At 46.4% G+C, this 8708-nt stretch overlaps 3 non-coding genes across 3 annotated transcripts in view; all 3 read left to right on the top strand.

The window, feature by feature from the left end:
- Positions 1–2395: 2395 nt before the first annotated feature.
- On the top strand, positions 2396–4316 carry LOC148165328 (small subunit ribosomal RNA). The gene has a single exon (XR_015771570.1). It is a non-coding gene; the product is annotated as a small subunit ribosomal RNA (ribosomal RNA).
- A 1616-nt stretch (positions 4317–5932) lies between these two features.
- LOC148165327 (5.8S ribosomal RNA) lies at positions 5933–6089 on the top strand. The gene has a single exon (XR_015771569.1). It is a non-coding gene; the product is annotated as a 5.8S ribosomal RNA (ribosomal RNA).
- Positions 6090–6747: 658 nt separating this feature from the next.
- Positions 6748–8708, top strand: part of LOC148165326 (large subunit ribosomal RNA) — a 4039-nt gene continuing 2078 nt past the window's right edge. The window contains exon 1 of the ribosomal RNA XR_015771571.1: positions 6748–8708. This exon is cut by the window's right edge and continues 2078 nt beyond it. This is a non-coding gene — a ribosomal RNA (large subunit ribosomal RNA).

The raw sequence follows: 8708 nt of genomic DNA, 5'->3' as shown, positions 1-8708 counted from the left end.
ACGAGAAAAATCGAAATTAAATGCAAACGAACAAATGTTTGGGTCGAACTAACATCGATAGAAGGTAGATTTTATAATTTCAAGCTTCTAATTAAACGGGATCTAAAACCCTCTGGAAACTGAGGCGTTCGAAATTTTGATGAAAATTTTTCTAAGTCCAATTCGAAACTGTAGCGTTCGAACAAAATTTTTCTAAGTCCGTAGTCGAAACTGAGGTGTTCGAATTTTTGATAAAAATTTTTCTAAGTCTCATGTTGGAACTGTGGCGGTCGAGCGAAATTTTTCCAAGTCCGAAGTCGAAACTGTAGCGTTCGAACGAAATTTTTCTAAGTCCGAAGTCGAAACTGTAGCGGTCGACCAAAATTTTTCTAAGTCCGATTCGAAACTGAGGCGTTCGACCGAAATTTTTCTAAGTCCAATTCGAAACTGTGGCGGTCGAGCGAAATTTTTCTAAGTCCGAAGTCGAAACTGTAGCGTTCGGCGCTCATTCGTCTAAGTCCGAAGTCGGAAGTGTAGCGGTTGATAAATTTACATTGACCAAAAGTCCCAGAAAAATCGAAATTAAATGCAAACGAACAAAAGTTACGGTCGAACTAACACCAAACAAGGGTGGCTGTGATAATTTCAAACCCCTAACTAAACGGGATCTAAAACCCTCTGGAAACTGAGGCGTTCGAAATTTTGATGAAAATTATTCTAAGTCCGAAGTCGGAACTGAGGTGTTCGGTCGAAATGCCGTAAAAACGTAAAAAATATTTTTTTCAAAACACCGTTAACGGCATTCGAGTCCTAATGACCCTTGAAATTGATCTGCGAAATCAGAATTTTAAAATTCCGTCTCTAAGTACCCAAACGGACTTTTGCACCGAGCGATCAGACCGATTTACCCGACCCCTCGCCCATAGCGAGCGGCCGGCGCGCTATGGGATTTCGACCGTTTCGCGCATCGAGTGATTCAGAGCTGAACGCTGCCGCGCTGGCATATATAGGGATAGTAGTGGTGGTATGTAGCAGCGGACAAAAGCGTACGATCGAAATGTGATTTTATGTGCGTCCGATTATCTTGTTACCTCTCGTACACCGCGACTTACCCGTAGTTGGGACGATGGCCGGAATGTGTACCCTGTGGACCCACCATCGTTTGAGGGATGACAAATCTTGCCATTGACCATGCACAGCGAGATTGCGGATGCGGCGAGCGTTTCTATGTTAGCGGTCCAAATGCAATCAAAGATTTTATGTGTTCGTGTCAGAACGACCAAAAATTAACAAATGCGTCAACTCACTAAAGTCCGAGCGAGAATTTTGAAATAAATAAAATTTCATAAACTCGTAACGTGTGAATATTTCTAAAGAGAAATCTCACAATAAACCGTCGCTTTCAATCTAGCGAAGAGTATGGAGAATGTTTGAACTTTTGCTTGTCGACGACGATATTTTTTCTTTACGATAAAATTTCAAGTCGATGTGCCCAAAAATCTCTAAATTTTGAACTGGGAAATTATTTCTTCGTCCGATGAATCGCATTGATCTCTGTTTTTGACGAAAAAAAGACGGATAAAATGCAGCATTCAATCAAGGATATAAAATAAAAGAAAAATTTTCCGTAAAAACTATATTACAATGGAGGATTATGTTTCTACTTTTCGTCCGATGAGTCGCAACAAAAATAAGTAATCCATCCGTCGTTGTTCGTTTAGTCGATCTGAATGCACTGTAAAAATTTATTAAAGTAAAATGTTACGTTTGCATTTCATGAATTTTGACAAACGTGTACCGAAATGTGTACAAATTATTTATTTCGACGACGACGACAACTTAGAACGGATGAATAAAATTAATTGTTGCAAGATTCAAACAAGGATGAAAAAGTCATAGAAAATTATTCCGTAACCATGATATTGGATTATTTTTTCTTCACTCTCTCCTCCGATGAGTCGCAACAAATAAAAATCCATAAATCAATTCATCCGTCGTTGTTCGTTTAGTCGATCTGAATGCACTGTAAAAATTTATTAAAGTAAAAATGTTACGTTGCATTTCATGAATTTTGACAAACGTGTACCCCGAAGTGTGTACAAATTATTTATTTCGACGACGACGACAACTTAGAACGGATGAATAAGAATAAAATTGTTGCAGGAGATTCAATCAAGGATGATGTGAAAAAAATGTCGAAAAATTTTCCATCCAGAAAGATCGCGTGGCGTTACGTCTCTTCTTACGAGGTTTTCGTTTCGCAGACACGCACACTTTCTTCAAAACAATAATAGGAAAGTGTTCAGTTTTTTATAAGAGCAGCAGGTGTCTTTCCGAAATTCTACGATTATTGTAGCTTATATGACTAGAAGGAAAGAAAGACTAAAACTCTCTTATTTTAAAACAAGAACGCAGTTCCCTGGTTGATCCTGCCAGTAGTCATATGCTTGTCTCAAAGATTAAGCCATGCATGTCTCAGTACAAGCCAAATTAAGGTGAAACCGCGAAAGGCTCATTAAATCAGTTATGGTTCCTTAGATCGTACCCACATTTACTTGGATAACTGTGGTAATTCTAGAGCTAATACATGCAAACAGAGCTCCAACCGGAAACGGAAGGAGCGCTTTTATTAGATCAAAACCAATCGGTGGCGGTCTCCGTCATCGTACAACTTGGTGACTCTGAATAACTTTACGCTGATCGCACGGTCTCGCACCGGCGACGCATCTTTCAAATGTCTGCCTTATCAACTGTCGATGGTAGGTTCTGCGCCTACCATGGTTGTAACGGGTAACGGGGAATCAGGGTTCGATTCCGGAGAGGGAGCCTGAGAAACGGCTACCACATCCAAGGAAGGCAGCAGGCGCGCAAATTACCCACTCCCGGCACGGGGAGGTAGTGACGAAAAATAACGATACGGGACTCATCCGAGGCCCCGTAATCGGAATGAGTACACTCTAAACCCTTTAACGAGGATCAATTGGAGGGCAAGTCTGGTGCCAGCAGCCGCGGTAATTCCAGCTCCAATAGCGTATATTAAAGTTGTTGCGGTTAAAAAGCTCGTAGTCGAATCTGTGTCCCGCGCCGCCGGTTCATCGTTCGCGGTGTCAACTGGCGTGCCGCGGGACGTCCTGCCGGTGGGCTTAGCTCGAGAGGGCGGCCCAACTCAATCCCGCCGCGGTGCTCTTCATTGAGTGTCGAGGTGGGCCGGCACGTTTACTTTGAACAAATTAGAGTGCTTAAAGCAGGCTAAAACTTCGCCTGAATACTGTGTGCATGGAATAATGGAATAGGACCTCGGTTCTATTTTGTTGGTTTTCGGAACCCCGAGGTAATGATTAATAGGAACGGATGGGGGCATTCGTATTGCGACGTTAGAGGTGAAATTCTTGGATCGTCGCAAGACGGACAGAAGCGAAAGCATTTGCCAAAAACGCTTTCATTGATCAAGAACGAAAGTTAGAGGTTCGAAGGCGATCAGATACCGCCCTAGTTCTAACCATAAACGATGCCAGCTAGCGATCCGCCGACGTTCTTCCGATGACTCGGCGGGCAGCTTCCGGGAAACCAAAGCTTTTGGGTTCCGGGGGAAGTATGGTTGCAAAGCTGAAACTTAAAGGAATTGACGGAAGGGCACCACCAGGAGTGGAGCCTGCGGCTTAATTTGACTCAACACGGGAAACCTCACCAGGCCCGGACACCGGAAGGATTGACAGATTGAGAGCTCTTTCTTGATTCGGTGGGTGGTGGTGCATGGCCGTTCTTAGTTGGTGGAGCGATTTGTCTGGTTAATTCCGATAACGAACGAGACTCTAGCCTGCTAAATAGGCGTATTTCGACATCCCAAAGGCCCGTCGATCCTGGGTTCGCCCGGTGGTCGTGCGCGGTTTTTACTGTCGGCGTACAAACAATTCTTCTTAGAGGGACAGGCGGCTTCTAGCCGCACGAGATTGAGCAATAACAGGTCTGTGATGCCCTTAGATGTTCTGGGCCGCACGCGCGCTACACTGAAGGAATCAGCGTGTCCTCCCTGACCGAGCGGTCCGGGTAACCCGCTGAACCTCCTTCGTGCTAGGGATTGGGGCTTGCAATTGTTCCCCATGAACGAGGAATTCCCAGTAAGCGTGAGTCATAAGCTCGCGTTGATTACGTCCCTGCCCTTTGTACACACCGCCCGTCGCTACTACCGATTGAATGATTTAGTGAGGTCTTCGGACCGGTACGCGATGGCGTTTCGACGTCGTCGATGTCGCTGGGAAGATGACCAAACTTGATCATTTAGAGGAAGTAAAAGTCGTAACAAGGTTTCCGTAGGTGAACCTGCGGAAGGATCATTAACGTGTCCTCGTACACACGAATTTTGACATATGTATAATTTATTATTATGCATTTTTATTTGATCGTGTCGATGTACACTTTATGTTTTTACAACACCGTCGTCGATGACATGGAGTCGACGGCACGATCTTTTGTCGTGCCGTTGCTTGTTTCTTTTTGAAACACCGTGTGTACGACGTTTTGAACTACGAATCGTACATATTCGGAAAAACAATAGCGTTACGCTGGCCCGCAGCGCCGGTCCTTGCGATCGAGTTTTTCACCTTTTTTGAACGAGAAAAACCGAATTCGCTCGGGCATACGGCTGTTTCTTCGGGTACCTAGATTTTTTGATTTTTTTTGTACTATCTCTCGATCTTTTCCAATGATGGAAAAAAGGAGGGACGCTTTCGGTTTTTCGACCGGATCGCGGAAAGTTGTGAACTCCACCGCGAAAGTCGAAAGACGTTAGAAGTCCTCTTTTTTCGGACACACGGAGAGGATGTAGCAGAGTAGTCGAGAAAGAAGAAAATCGCAGGTGTCGAATTAGGTTACGACTCCGTGGGTTTTAAATGATTTACGCCCGGCTACGGGACCGGCGAGAAACGCTCCCGATTTTACGATTCGCGTGAATGATGTTCGTCGTTAGACGCTTCAAAGAGTTTTTTGAAAGCGCCGTTAAACGAGCGATCACACACACATCACACCTTGCTTTTTTAATGTTTTTGGTAGATGTGGTAAAGTGATTTCGTTAGAAACGGTAAAATTCTCTTTACGGAGCGTACGACTGCACCATTTCAAAATTATATACACCGTCAATCGTCATTAAGTCACGATATAGAACGGTAAACTTGAGGATTTTATGTTAGACGCTCAGTCTGGCACGTCTATAGATTTTTTCGTCAAAATTCACGATCTGTCTTCGGTTTGGCGACGAAAAAATATAGAAAGAAAATTGAAACACGAACACAAAGACCGCCCGCGAAAATCTCTTTTCGCTTACGGCGGATACTAATTCGCTTTTTCATAACGAGTACGATGATGTAATGATGTGTTGATTCCGATCGATCAAAAACCGTCTCTTCGTCACACTTTTTAAAGTGCTTGACACACGCACACTAAATGAAAGACACAATAAAGGAAAACTACCGAAAATGTAGTTTATGAGAGAAAGCAGCATTATTTATTAAAATTATTGCTGAGAAAAAGGAAATTGGCAAATTCCTAATTAAAATCGTATCGAACATGTCCCATCTTCACACATACATGCTCGTACTTTGCGTGTAAAAGCGGAGACCGCGTGAAAAAGAAAAGTGCTTCTTTTTCGGTGCGCGGATACAAATTTGTGTTTGGGTTAATATTTTTTTTAATTTTTTCGTACGCGTAAAACTGAGACCGACGATCGCGTTCCCTTTCAGACGAGAAAGTACGGACGAAAGACAATTAAGAGCGAGAATCATAAATATCCATACCACAACACCGAAATTTTAGACGTGGCACGTTTCGGAACCACGAAGATCATTTTCGTTTCGGATGTACGCACGTACGCAAAAATTTTTGCAAGACGTGTATAGACAGCTGGACGATCGGCATGATCGGGGTTCTTGTGGAACGAGCGTTTAAATTTTAAAAAGATTACCCTGAACGGTGGATCACTTGGCTCGTGGGTCGATGAAGAACGCAGCTAATTGCGCGTCAACTTGTGAACTGCAGGACACATGAACATCGACATTTCGAACGCACATTGCGGTCCTCGGATATAATGTTCCCGGACCACTCCTGGCTGAGGGTCGTGTCAATTTCAAAGACTGCTCGGTTTTCGTTTTCGGACGAAAACGTCGGAGCGTGTTGGATGTGTTGCGACGCGTCGAATAGGTACTCATTAATGTACGTGATCGTCACTTACGTCACGATATAACGACGCACGCCTCGAACGTGTGCCGAGACGTTTACTCGAGCGTGTTTTTTCGTCAAAAAGGACGGGACGGGTATGCTTTGTATTTTTTTTTTACAAAGTCCGTCGGACGTCCACCTTGCGAATCATAAATACGAAAGTGTTTACGTCGGCACATGTTCTTGCGTGGTGTGTCGTAGAATCGTGTGTTTGTGTGCGTTTCTCGTGCAGCGAGTAAATTTGCGCGACATCTTAAGACGCGAAAGCGACCAACTACTACTTGTTGTAGTTGTTGGCTGGTCTTTCGGCGTAGCACGTCCTATTTCTTCAACATGTCGTCATTTAAAAAAAAAAATGGCGTTTTAAGGTTGAGAACGTTATAGACGGTCGTCGTGTCCGAGACGTGTAATGCAAATCGCGACAGACGTCAGATCGTAAGCGTTTCTGTAAACTTAGCCATTTTTTAAAAAGAAAAATGACGAACACGTATAGCAAGGAATGGGAGACGTGTCGTGATCGTCGAAATGACCGAATGAAAAATTTTTATTTTTCATATGCGACCTCAGAGCAGGTGAGACTACCCGCTGAATTTAAGCATATTACTAAGCGGAGGAAAAGAAACTAACTAGGATTCCCTCAGTAGCGGCGAGCGAACAGGGAGAAGCCCAGCACCGAATCCCGCGGCCGAAACCGGACGCCGGGAAATGTGGTGTTAGGGAGGATCCGTCATCCCGAGATCGTGCGGCGCGTCCAAGTCCATCTTGAACGGGGCCACAGCCCATAGAGGGTGCCAGGCCCGTAGCGACCGCTGCCGATAACGGGAGGATCTCTCCTCAGAGTCGGGTTGCTTGAGAGTGCAGCCCTAAGTGGGTGGTAAACTCCATCTAAGGCTAAATATGACCACGAGACCGATAGCGAACAAGTACCGTGAGGGAAAGTTGAAAAGAACTTTGAAGAGAGAGTTCAATAGTACGTGAAACCGTTCAGGGGTAAACCTGAGAAACCCGAAAGGTCGAAAGGGGAGATTCAGCGTGACTCGATGGCGGCGCTGGACGATCGTGTGACAGATGGCGTACGCGTCGTTTGCACCTTTCGTTTTGTCGATCTGCCGTCGAACGCGTGCACTTCTCCCCCTGTAGGACGTCGCGATCCGTTGAGTGCCGGTCTAAGGCCCGCGGTGGAGCTCGTTCGGACGGTTCGCCGTTCGCCGAATGAACCCGTGGTGTTTCCCGATCGGCTCGCTCGACGGTATACAGATGGCGCGGGGCCGCTACACAGTTAGCGTCCGACCTTCGGCAAGCGCGCCCGTCGTGATGGTGATCGGACCTGGTGCCGGTCCCGTCCCCGGGTGGCTGTTCGCTGAGGTGTTCTCGGACAGACCTCGTTGAAACGCCGATCTGCGACGCTATAGCTTTGGGTACTTTCAGGACCCGTCTTGAAACACGGACCAAGGAGTCTAGCATGTGCGCGAGTCATTGGGATTTAACTAAACCTAAAGGCGCAATGAAAGTGAAGGTCCGCCTTGCGCGGACCAAGGGAGGATGGGCGGTCGTTACGGCTGCCGCCCCGCACTCCCGGGGCGTCTCGTTCTCATTGCGAGAAGAGGCGCACCAAGAGCGTACACGCTGGGACCCGAAAGATGGTGAACTATGCCTGGTCAGGACGAAGTCAGGGGAAACCCTGATGGAGGTCCGTAGCGATTCTGACGTGCAAATCGATCGTCGGAACTGGGTATAGGGGCGAAAGACTAATCGAACCATCTAGTAGCTGGTTCCCTCCGAAGTTTCCCTCAGGATAGCTGGCGCTCATAGCATACGAGTTTCATCCGGTAAAGCGAATGATTAGAGGCATTGGGGTCGAAACGGCCTCAACCTATTCTCAAACTTTAAATGGGTGAGATCTCCGGCTTGCTCGAACTATTGAAGCCGCGAGACTCGAATCAGAGTGCCAAGTGGGCCATTTTTGGTAAGCAGAACTGGCGCTGTGGGATGAACCAAACGCCGAGTTAAAGCGCCTAAATCGACGCTTATGGGATACCATGAAAGGCGTTGGTAACTTAAGACATCAGGACGGTGGCCATGGAAGTCGGAATCCGCCAAGGAGTGTGTAACAACTCACCTGCCGAAGTTACTAGCCCTGAAAATGGATGGCGCTGAAGCGTCGTGCTTATACTCGGCCGTCAGAGGCATGTGCGGTCAGGTTATTAAATTAACCGGCCATGAAGCCCTGACGAGTAGGAGGGTCGCGGCGGTGAGCGCAGAAGGACTGGCCGTGAGGCCGTCTGGAGCCGCCGTCGGTGCAGATCTTGGTGGTAGTAGCAAATACTCCAGCGAGGCCCTGGAGGACTGACGTGGAGAAGGGTTTCGTGTGAACAGCCGTTGCACACGAGTCAGTCGATCCTAAGCCCTAGGCGAAAGCCGATGTTGATGTGGTGTAGATTTTTGTCGTTGGTCGCAATTCGCAATTGTTGACGGAAACGTACGGAATTGTGCACACACCCGATGGGCGAAAGGGAATC

Source organism: Gnatocerus cornutus, unplaced genomic scaffold (assembly GCF_029298725.1).
Source record: "Gnatocerus cornutus isolate USDA-ARS CGAHR unplaced genomic scaffold, icGnaCorn1.1 ctg00000375.1, whole genome shotgun sequence".
NCBI classification, from domain to species: domain Eukaryota; kingdom Metazoa; phylum Arthropoda; class Insecta; order Coleoptera; family Tenebrionidae; genus Gnatocerus; species Gnatocerus cornutus.
This window is presented reverse-complemented; position numbering and strand designations above follow the sequence as displayed.